This window comes from Anas acuta, chromosome 7 (genome assembly GCF_963932015.1).
Source record: "Anas acuta chromosome 7, bAnaAcu1.1, whole genome shotgun sequence".
Classification (NCBI taxonomy): domain Eukaryota; kingdom Metazoa; phylum Chordata; class Aves; order Anseriformes; family Anatidae; genus Anas; species Anas acuta.
Genome location: NC_088985.1, coordinates 20,451,557 through 20,463,624, shown reverse-complemented (window position 1 = coordinate 20,463,624; position 12,068 = coordinate 20,451,557). Strand labels below are relative to the sequence as shown.

Sequence of the window (12,068 nt, the reverse complement as noted above, 5' to 3'; positions counted from 1 at the left end):
TTTACAACCTTGCTGCTCTTTGAGCGTAATGGTTTAGTGAGTGTAACATATAACTGAGAGGAAAAGCAGCCAGAACACTTCCAGAGCCTTTTACAGATGAGCTAGTTACAGCTTGTCCTTGTACTGCTGCGTAGGGGTCAGGCAAGATGGAAAAAAGCCTCATCTCTGCAGGGGTCCCTGTGCAAGTGCTGAATTTGCTGCTGATCCACGCCAGCCTGAGTGGTGACATTGCTCTGCAGAGTGAGACAAAGTGCTACAACCCAGCCATGTACTTAAAGCTCACTTCGGGCCTCCTTAATAAGTGCAGTCACATTTAATGTAGACACCGAAGTGAAACTAAGCAACATGTTTGTGTGGTTAGGGCAGCAAATGGAGAAAGTAACAATGATTTGCATCAGGTGCCTCTAACCTGTCCATTTTTTCTGTTTCTTGCAGTATCTGTAACACTGTTTGAATTACAGCCCAGAACACACTTTCCTCTAAACCTACTTCAGAGGTAGTAGAAACCACACAGAGCAAAACTGCATAACCCTCTTTCTTCCTTAAATCATTTCATATTTCACAGGTCCTAGAGAATGCTTTGCAGTTCAAGAGAACGGTCGCTCTGGGACACCACACATCCCATTTTAAATAATAGCCCAAGTGTTGCCTGGAGGAATATTAGTAACATTTGCCAATTTTAAAAGGCTTGTAAAAGAATTTCCCATTATAGGATTTCACAAAGCAGCTATTTCAGTATCATTTATGCCTTGTTATGTTTCAACATCTCTCTAAGTTTATATGTAATTTCTAAAATAGGAAAACACTTGCTCTAGTAGAGGCTTTCCAATATTCTATCTAGAAAAGATTTTACTCCAAGTGAGAATACCATGGTGTTTCTGGTACCTACGTTTGGATTGAGCTCTCTGGTCCTACAGAATCATTAGCATCCTCCATAGGGTACCATGACAGCTGCCTGCACTGTTCTCCTTCCCTGTTCTGCAGGCTTTTTGCAGGCTGCCCCAGCAGCCCACCTGGCTGCCTGAGCACTGTACCGGGGGTGTGGGGAGCTGCACAGATGGGGAGCAAAAAGGAATGGCCCAAGGTGTATTTGCTGATGCACAACTGGGTCTGCAGCAAGTGTGAACATCAGGGCTCAGCATATGGCAGCAGTGGGTGTGAGACAGCAGAAATCCTGATGACAATGCTGATGTCCTCCCTGCAGAGGCTGGCACAATGCTTTGGGTCACTAACTCTTAACACCTGTGTGAAACATGTTTTTAAATACTTCTGGAGAAGGCTTCACCTGTTGCTTTCTGCTACCACTTGCTAGGGCAGAGGGTGCTGCAGGCCTGAGTCCTCCTTGGCCTGAAAAGGAATTTGAATTTAGGGGTCTCAACTTCTCCTCTGTGCACCTCCTAGTTACATAAATGGGGGGAGAAGGATGTAACCTGAATTGAATGTAACCTGACTGAATGTCAGTAACCTGAATTTTTGGAGTGTGAACTTCTTTGTGAGCAGCCTTCTTCAAGCATGCCTTGTCTTTTCTGGGATTCAAGAGACTGGTGTCCAGTTTGACTGCCCTCCTTGGTATGAGGTAAGTGCCCAATGGATCAGACTCTGGGAATTTAGGCTTTGTTGAGAAGTAGAAATATTGGCATTGAGGGAATATAAAGCTAAGGAGTGAAACTTTCATGTGGTTCATATGGTTGCTGAAATGAGAGTGGTTTTCTGGTCAGCAAAACTGGACCTATGCACCTTGGATTATGCTTTGACCTTGAAGGGCTTGGTGGCACTCCCAGGAAAGGCTCCCTCACTGGGCTCATGGGAGGTCACAGTTTGGAGGACATTATGCTGTGCTGCTGGGTGAGAGCTCCTGACCCTTCATCTTACTTTCTGGGACTTGTGTGGGGTACATGAGAGCTCTGGCTCCCTCCAGACAAACAGTACAAAGGGTCAAGGACATCCATCCCGCCTTTACTGTATGAGAGCTAGCCCAATGCAACATGCCCATGCCTCAGCTCTTCCAGTTCCCAGCCACAGCATAACCCCACCTCCCTGGAGATGCAAGCTAAGGCACCAGCCAAACTGCCTGGGCTACTGTGGTACAAGCACACTCTGTGCTGATGTCTGGGGCTTGTAAACTTCAGTGCAGAGGCAGGGCACAAAGCCGCTGATAGTAACATCTTAAACCACTTCAGGGAGCCTTCCCAGAGCTCGTTTGTCAGAGCCTGAGGTCTTCAGCTGAAGAAGAGCAGAAGGCATCGACGCTGCATGAGAACACTGGAGATATTTTAAAGTGTAACCACAAAGTGCAAGACAGGAACCGCAGCTGCTTTTATATACACAAACCTCGGGGGAATCTTCCTGATTTCCCTAAAGTCCCAGGCATTTGAACCCTGAGAGACAGTTGTGCATGTATGGGTTGTCCCCTCTTGAGTGCTTTCACCCTGAAACAGGCATAAGGCACTGCTAGATCCAGCAGTCCTCAAAATGCTGGGAGAAAAAAAAAGGCGAAGATGAACATAAGGGATGTGGAGGACAAGGAGAGGAGTGACTTTCATTGAACGTGCTGGGGAATGTCACTTCACAATGAACAAGTACATAAAAGCAAATTGAGAGCATGGCAGCAGTCAGTGCTAGAGCAAGCTGGAATGGCAGGCAGGATAGGTGGCAGCAGGGAGTTTGGTGGGCTGGGTAATAGCATGTGCACGATCCTGGCAGCAGCTGTGCCTTGGTTCCCTGCACCATGAGATGGAGAACAACATTTCCTTATCTCACAGTACTATTGTAAGTTTTAATTCATATCCATAAATCACTGTGAGAGCTCATGTAGTAGTATCAATTTACTGTGGAGCTGAACATGATACAATCATTTTCTTGATAAGGCAGAAGATAAATATTTTTCCAAGTGAGAACCCCAATTAAGCACCATTCTGAAGAGAACATAGCCTAAGCAGCCTAATATTGAAACAGGGTGTTAGCTAACCACAAAAGAGCTTTCCATGTCCAGAGCTGGATCTCCAACTTGTGAACTTACAGCCTAGAGGCATAATGGCTTTCTATCAAATCTGCCATGTGTTAGAATAAAATACCAGTGACTGTAATCCTAGGGAAGAATCCAAAGACTGCAATAGACCTAAAGGAGAAGGAAGTGGGCAGCAGAGCTCTCTGCATTTCGGAAATGTTTACTTGACAAATATTTAGCGAGCTTGGAGGTATTTTTGAGAAAAAAAAATGTCATGGGTTCATGTTGATGAATGTTTTGCTACTGATTAAATCTGAGCCTGTATAAACTGTGTGGTGACAAAGAAACCTGAGACTGTAATGAGGAAACAGTTGGGTAGGATGTGAGAGATTGAAACCACAGATATTGCCATCCCCAGGAGAAATGCTTTATTCTAAGGACTGGAAATTAGTTTGGGACTATTGGATTCCATTCAAGGAATAAGTCCTATTATGTACAATATCTCCTAATCTTTATCCCAGAAATTGCCTTGAAAAGCCAAATCTTGTATCACAGTAATTAAAGGAAAACATATGTGAAACAAGATGCCTATTTCTTGTCTGGACTCTCGTTAACCAGTCCACCATAAAACACCACTGTGGCTCCAATCAGTGTAGATCAACATCCCTCTACACATCCCCAGATAGAGAGTGGCTTTGAGCATTTTATAGACACAGGATTTCCAGGGCACTCAATTTTGGTTGTCCAATCTGGCCTCATTCTTCAATATTCATTTACTTGTGCAGCAGTCCCATTAATTTCACGGGGACAATGAATTCAAGCAAGTCCTCAAATTGTTGTTGAACCATCATGCTTGGCATTTACCTTTTAATATAGAGTTGTGGTTTTTTTGTTGTTGTTTTGTGTGTATGTTTTTTAATGTATAGTTATTTTTTTTAACATGGAGTCAAAAGTTTTGATAAATGCTAATCTAAACATAAGTACCCTAGCTCTGAATTGGATCCTTAATAAAGCAACACTCGATGTGCAATATTTTTGGACTTCAGGCTGCTAATATAATAGGTTCACCTGGTCATCAAAGCTGGTTAAGTTTTGTAAAGTTAGGCCTAATTTTATTCAAAAAGAACAAATAACTTTCTGCAATATGTTTGTCTTTATGGGGTAAAAGTCTGCCATACCTTAGGTAATTTCTGTTTGCCATTAATAAACATTTTATTGCAACACACTTAAGCCATGTTGTATATCTGTGCTCAGCAATATCGATACTCAAAGGTCAGAGCTGAGTGAAATGGCCTAGATCCCATGAAAATACAAATCAGATCTGCGGTAAACCGAAGTCTGAGTTTCACATGTGCACAGATACACTTGGTCATTGGAGTTTTTTTTGAATATTTCCTTTCAGAGACTTTCCTTGTAGCTCTGGTGGATGTTGCAAAATTCTGTTCTTTGTAAGTAAAAGTTAATTATGCTAGTGCCATGTCTGTTCTGTTTGTGAGAGGTAGGGCTGTGATGGGTGCAGGGGCAGCAGGTGGGGTTTGGCCAGGGCACATCCCCACTGGGCCTTGAGGAGCACCAGGCAACCTCTCCACCTCCACGGGACTGTGGTGAGGGGTCAGTCACTGGCAAAACTCCCATCACCCCTTTTGCCGGAGTTGGAAAACCCATAAGGAGAAGAAATCAATAGTTAGAGCCATTTCTAATGATGCCTCGACCTTTTCCTGTTAGGATTTCAAGCCACAGGAAAGGAGTGAATGATGCAGGTTAAAATAGTAGCATAGCTGGGAAAGTTGTGTTCAGTGGGTAGCTTTTCAGACTCTGACCCTTCCTGCTCATGTTCAGATATTTCTCTCCTCATCACATCTGATATTATGAGCCTGGAATCGGAGATTACATTATAGAGTGGGAACATTGCTGTAGTTAATGTAGAAACATGCTCATTGTTTTCATAGTTAGTTTTCCCAAAATGCTGTAAAACCTCCAAGTTTGTACTGAGTAAACTACAAGGTTTGTCTGGGTAATTATTATGCCTTATGGAGAATGTGAATTTGATCCAAATCTGGTGGGTTTATTTGATTTGGTTTGTTTTATTTTTTATTTTTTTTGGCAAACATGGATGAGATATGCACCTAACTCCTTCAAACTATGATGTGAAATCAACATGTTTTTTTTCATATTCTTTTTAATTCACCTTAGTTCATTATCTGGAAAAGCTGTGATTCCATATCCAGGGTAAAGTCTGAAATTTAAAAATAGACAAGTTCCTGAAAAGGAATGAGAAGAGTTCAGCAGAACCAGACTCTCTCTGTAAGGCAGGACATTTGCAGGCAGTTGGTGTTAGGAGGAAGGGGTTGGATGCAGGTGCTGTGCCATGACTGCTGACCCTGAATCACCCCTCGGTCCCTTGCTAACCATGTGTGCTGCCTGTACTTAGTGCTCTCCCACTGCTCTCCTTTGAGTCTGTGGAGCAGTTTGGTCCAGGAGCAAAGCTTTAATTGCTAGCATTTAAGTGCTTTAAAATCCACCTGTGCATTTTAGAAACCTTTTCGGGGTGGGGGGGAGGGAAGGAATTAAATGGTTTTAACACCTTTAAAACCATTATAGGACTGAGAGGATAGACTGAGAGACTGGTAAATATTGCTCTGGGTTAATGGACTCAGGCCCAGAACTGTAACAACTGCTTTTTTGATTTATAGATGAAAACAAAGTATTTTTAGAATAGTATAAGAAATAAAGTGTTTCTATTTTTTTTGTTTGTTTGTTTCATGGCGTGCCATTTGAAATGTTCCCTGAACTAAAGTTTCATTCCGAAGCTTTATTTCTCCCCGTTTTCAAATAAATTTAGATGAAAGTGGAAACAAACTATAGTGATCATGAAGAAACAGTAGTTCTGTCTGGAAAAAAAAAAAATGAAACAGCTGGACTTTATCAAAGTATTCTTCTCTCCTCTGTCTTTTTTTTTTTTTGGCAGATATTTTTATTCTATGACCATGACAATATTGGTGCAGATTTAACCAGAGGCACCAACCTTCTTCACAATGCTCTTGTTCCACTGTAGCTCCAATGACATTCTTAGCTCTGCTTCCTGGGGTCATTTGGCCAGGAGGCTCCTCTGCCCCCTCTTTTAGCCAGGAGCAGATTTTAATACTCAGACTTCTCTCAAGGCATGTAGCTGGGGAAATTGTCTTCAAATTTGGTAGGGCCTGGGGCAAAACTGGGAATGGAAACTAGGGATAATGTGATTAAGGGTCTGCAGAGACAGAGCAATCCCTCAAACAAACTGGGGCTTCATGTTCAAACTACATAAAATCTGTCTCAAGTAGATTGCTTCTAAAGTAATTATGCTGGGAAACAAGCTAGAATAAGGCTTGCAGGAACAATCTGCAGCCACTATGTGAACAGCTTCTCTTCCTGACCAGCCCCGAGACAGGTAACTCATGTGACTACTTATCTTCATTGAGTACCTAGACAAGACTAAGCATCTTTGCCCTTTCCCTGCTCTGGAAGATATCCAGGGAAAGGACCCCAGCAGAAAACCTCCAGCAGTCATTGATCACACAGCCAGAGTCCAGCAGAGACTGAAGAATTAGGGTTAGGATGATAAGAGCTATGCTTTGTTCAACTGCTGCCTCAGCTACATGCAGCCAATATTCTGCCTCCTCCCAGCATCCTCCTCTCAGCCTTCAACCCTGTTGATTTTGGTTAAAAATAAATAAATAAAAATTGAAAAGTTTGATCTGTGCTAAGGTTTTTCCATCTCTCTGGTCAGGAAAGGTGTTGATCAAATATACTTCATCTGTAGCAGGTGCAAGAGATTTAGCTGACAGGAGATGTGGAAACTATAGCTATCCAGCTACATATGCGGCTGCAAGAAAAACTACAAGCCTTGTGTAGCCAAAATCTGCCAGGAGCAATCCAGACCTGTGCTGGGTGCTGCCTGGAGGGTGCTGAGCTCCCTGCTCTCCCACAGGTGATTCTCAGCTTCCAGTACCTCCCAAGAAGAGGCACAGAAAGGGTGCTGCAGCTCTGAAACCCAACTCATTCTGCTTGTGCCCCCCTCTATTTAGTTAGGAAAGTGGTAAACATTGTGGAGATTAACCTTGTAACCTCAGCTAATTCATGTTAAGTTAGTAAAATGGAGCAGAATCTAGGAACAATCAGCATTTGTGGCTTTCTGGGCCTTTTAAGCTTATTTCTTTGCAATGCAAACCTCCCTCTCCAATGATTTGTTCGGCTTTAAGTCCCCTGAATTCCAAGCTTTTATGTTATTACAAGCTTCCCTTTACTGACCGTGTCTGTGCCAGCAGGTGCATGAACTGGGAGGCCCATGGCAATGTGCATTTTATTACTTCCAAACAGACTTTTTTTTTTTCTGGTTCTTAGCAATTCTGGAGCTATTACTTGATATGTGGCTATTAAGGTTATGAGAGGAGAGGTACATCAGTTCTTAGCCTGTAACTACTATTATCAAAAAGGCTACTGAATAATGGGTATTTGAAATGTGCGTGCCAGCTGGGAAAGCTGCACATGTGGACAAATACCAGCTAAGGAATAAAGTGACATAATTTCTGTTAAGAACAAGCAAGGTACCTTAACCAAGATATGCGTTTGCAGCAGAAACACCCAGTCTAACATCAGTGCAGGAGATGGGGGCTGTCACTTGGCAAGGAGCGTGCTTCTCTCCATCAGCTGCGAGGCTGGTGATGTGGTTGTGCTCCGAGAAGCTGCCTGCCGCTTCTGCCTGGTTTTGGTTATATGGTATGATTTATCCCTGGCAGGAAATGTACATGAGGTGATGGCTGTAATCAGTCAAACAGGGCCTCTGAGAGAGGGAAGGCAAGCTCTGGTAGCTTCATGAAAAAAAGATGACTCAGTTGGGATGCCATTCAACTGCGTGTACACAGCCCTGCTCAGAACTATTTCTGGTTTTATTTAAGTGTTCCAAGAGCAGTGGAAGTCCATTTACAGGAAATCAAATATCAGACAATGGGGACCTACCTCAGCAGGAAAAAGCACAGGCTTTTATTTACAAGGAACTAATTCTTCCAAGCAAGGGTGAGTGCCAGAGGCAGTGACAGACCCCCTTTCCCTTCCCAAATGGCTGCTAAAAGGGACAGACGTTGCACCCTGTCAAAATGTTTACATATGGCCTCCCCGACAGCCAAACCTGCTGTTGCTGAGAGCCAGAAGTGAGCAATAAATAACACCACTGACTTTCACCTTGCTGTAAAAGCTTTCATCTTAGCAGGCAGGAAACCTTTTCTAACACACTTCACACCTTGGAAAAAAAAAATCCTTTTGCATTAGGATGTGGGAACTGAAGTGGCCTTCAAGAGAGGTGTTGATGCACAAGGGGACCTAGTCCAAAGACCATTAATTTGCATCCTCACTCTGTCAAAGGATGAGCCTTCAGGAGCAAAGATGCTTTCATACCATGCTCAGCCTTCACTTCTCCTTTCTGGGAAGAGAAGGCTTTCAGGAGGAAGACTGAGATTTAAGGGATCATGGTGGGAAAAATAGATTTCAATTTTCATGTCTTAGTCCTTGCAAGCTGCTAAAATTTGACTGTTGTAGATATAGACTTGCTGACACTCCCATGGCTTTTGTAGTCTGTCAGTGCTCTTAGCAGGCTGAGATGTTAGGGTTATTTGCTGCAGGCTCTTGTCTTCTGCCAGCTCTTCAAATAAAAGCGTTCCCACACCCACTTGTTCTTCTTAGTACCTCTGCAAGGCTCTCCTGCCTGCAGGCTTTTATAGCCTGTGGTCTGTTTATGGGTTTAGCTTTATAGCTGGCCTAATTAGCTGTGGTGATAAGGATAATTAGGTAATTAGGATAATTTGGATAGCACAGTATGAAGCTTTTCAAACCTTTTTTTTTCTGGAGAGCTTTGTCTGCCACAGCATAGTCAGTTACACTTATCTAATCTCATGGAAAACAAAAAGCCCATATATCTCTGAGTGATTGATGGGGGAGAGTTAACATCCAAGCTGAAGTATGAGCTGAGAGTAAGTAACCTTGAAATGCAATCTGTGAGGGCAGAGCTGTAGCACTGAACTCGCACAGCCACAGCTGATGCACAAGCAACATGATAGCTTCCTCTTATCCTGCAGGTTGCCACATCAGGACTTGGATTCTCTTTCTAATCTGCTAGCTTTTGACAGACAGTGATGAACCACCAGGAAAAGAAAAAAAAAAAAAAAAAGGACCCCCCAAAAAAGAAATTCTCTATCCCTTGATATCTTCAAATACAAACTGGATGCTTTCCTGAAAGATACACTCCAGCCAAATATAACTTGTAAGCCACACCAGGAATGACGAGAAACTCTATCATTCCTTGGAGAGGCTGAGACTATAAGGTCTCAAGCCTCTCTTTTCTGAAAGTCTGTGAATCAATGAACTTTCTCTTATGGTTGTTTTTTTCTGCCATTTCCTTTTCTCTGTATTTTCTAACCTAGCTGTTGTGAGAAGTAGGAGCAGCAGTGGGGTCATAATTGCAAAGAGAGGAACTTAGGTACAAAAACTTGGAAACCTTTCTCTCCTCATAATTGGAATTGTTGACCATCATGCAGGAAGTAAATACCTCATTTTTTATTTTTTTCAAGGGTTGAAGTATTGTCCAAAGCTCACAGAGGACCAAAAGCAAGATATAAACTGGGAATAAACAGGGATTTTGAAAAGAACCAAACAGGGGAAGTGGACATTAAAAGCCTGGCTGAATTTCCCACATTTGTTGGAAGAGAATATTGAACAACCACAGGAACCTAGGCTGAGGTGGAAGAAGATATAGGACCTATAAAACATAGTTAATGTCCATGGAAAAAGAAATGTGAAGGCAAGTGACTGATGAAGTTTCTTGGGTATTAATAGAGAGGATGATTCAGCATGGAGAAGAGCAGCCAGGCTGAGCTGTTATTTGCTGCTCTGAGCTGCCTCCAGGAATTTTCCTCTTTGTCACCATGCTGAAAATTATGAAAAAGCTGACCAAGGGAGTGAACTGAAGGGAAGCAACCTTCACAACCAGAACATCACGTGTGCACTCCCAGGGACAGGGCACAGACACAGGTGTAGATGCAGATCTCCTCTTTCCTGTGCTGCGATGTGGAGCCCACCTCTAGAGACAGGAGGGTGTGGAAGGATCCCAGCTGTGAGGTGGGACTGTGCAGCCCCTCAAACGTGGCCAGCTGGCCAGGGCTCAGTCCTGATGGCTGAGCTGCAGAGCAGGTATGAAGCTGAAGTGCTGTGAAGCCGCACAAGCGCCTGCTATTCTGTAATGCTGGGCCTGCCTGAGGGCATGGAGAGCAAAATGCTTTCCTAACAAATTGCTTCACTGAGGTTTTAAACTGGAGACCGGCAAGGATCCAATATACGTAGAGAAAACATGCCAAATACAAGCTGAATTATAAGAAACAAGGGGCTGGATCTCCTCTAATCTGCAGTATATTAGATCTGAGGGGGCCACGCAGCACTGATGTGGTAGAAGTCTCTTGACTTCTCCACAAGGACTAGTCTGATCCATGCATCATTCCTGGAGGAGAAAAAGCTGCACTCCCTCTTGCTGCTGCAAAACAGATGAATCCAGGATTTCCTGGTCAGGAAGGACCAGGCATTCTCCAAGACAAGCAGAAATCCGTGGGCATGCCTAAAAGCCAAATCAGTGGTGAGCTTTCCCCAGTTGTCTCCTGGGTTCTTTAAGTTTGTTGTTCTGTATGAAAATACACTGCAATTAACTGGACTGACTGCCCAAACATCTACTGGCTGTTGGAGCGCTTGCAGACTTTCCCAAATAAAAGCCATGATCTGCTTCTGAATCGTTCAGTGATTTGCACTGTATTTATGAACTCAGATGAATGCCTCTAGTCTATCCTTTCCATTAAGTCACTCTTGGCTTTTATACATAGCTGAGTCTTGCAACAGACCTTACTCTTAATCAGCATTGACTGGAGCTGCTCAGGATATTTTAGCTGAAGTGAATTTTCCCTCAAAAGATGTCATTTTGAGTCCTTTTCTTTTTTTCACTATCAGTAGTGATGGTGACTTTTCTCACCAATATTTCTAACACTTCTTTTTCCACAGGAAAAGAAAAAAAAAAATCAATAATCTTTCCTGTCTGAGTTATTTGCTGACATTCCTGTGTCATTCAATCTTCTAACTGGCATGTCATAACCTATTGTAGAAGTGTTGCGGCAGTTGATACGTTCTGGGATGAAAATGAAGGATGTGTGTGGGGAGATGAAGCAAATGGGAAAGTGGACACAAGCACACAGTCCCTTCACCAAGTGAGATGATACATGACATAATGGACAGCATAGAATGTGATAGTTATAATACCTGCTATAATAGCCGTGGGAAAAATAAATTTTTATTTTTAAATTTTATTTTATTCTTAAACAAATAAGGGCAGCTGTTACTCGGCAATGATTGAAACTTCCTGTCTTCTCTGGTTTATGTCTTCTACCAGTGTTAGTATATTTTAGCATTTGGAACAAAAAGTGCTCATAAACTGCGTGAGCAGCTATTGTTTAAAATATTTTAAAATGATTCCCAGTGAAGACTAGAATGGCTGTGTCTCAAGAAATGATGTAAAAATAATAAAAGTAACATAAGAATAAATATATAGGAGAACATTCAATTTTTTCCTTAAAAGGGGATTTATCTTTTTTTTTTTTCCTGAATGCATAGCTCACTGAAAAAAACAGTAAGTCTTTTTTTTTTTTTTTTTTTTCTCCCCACTCTAGTCTAAGTGAAAAAAGATTTTCAAAGATTTTCAAATTTGGAAATGATGAGAAAACTAATAACTGTACCTATCTATAGAAGTGCCATGGAAATGCAATGTTTTGTTGGCACTTGATGACTGCTGTCCTGTGTATAGATTCAAAGGAGTGTTGTGGCTTCCAGGCTGAAGTAGTCCAAGGCTGTTCTTCTTGAATTTTTCTTTCACCAGTAATAGCCAGCACCTAGTCTTCCTTCAGTCATTAAGGCTCATCATTAACCTTCTTTCTTTAGGACTGAGTGTTCCTTTCAAAATGTATGTTGTCAATACCCACTGCTAGTTTAGGTACTACTGTTATCTCCATAAATGTCTGCTCTCTTTCTCAGTTCTCTCCCTCAGTGATATTGTCTGGAA

The 12,068-nt window shown here is 42.4% G+C and overlaps 1 long non-coding RNA gene across 1 annotated transcript; it reads left to right on the top strand.

Moving 5' to 3' along the window:
- The first annotated feature begins 1,303 nt into the window (after positions 1–1,303).
- LOC137859686 (uncharacterized) lies at positions 1,304–10,752 on the top strand. The gene is made up of 2 exons (XR_011098470.1): positions 1,304–1,576; positions 9,547–10,752. It is a non-coding gene; the product is annotated as an uncharacterized lncRNA (long non-coding RNA).
- The last annotated feature ends 1,316 nt before the right edge of the window (positions 10,753–12,068 follow it).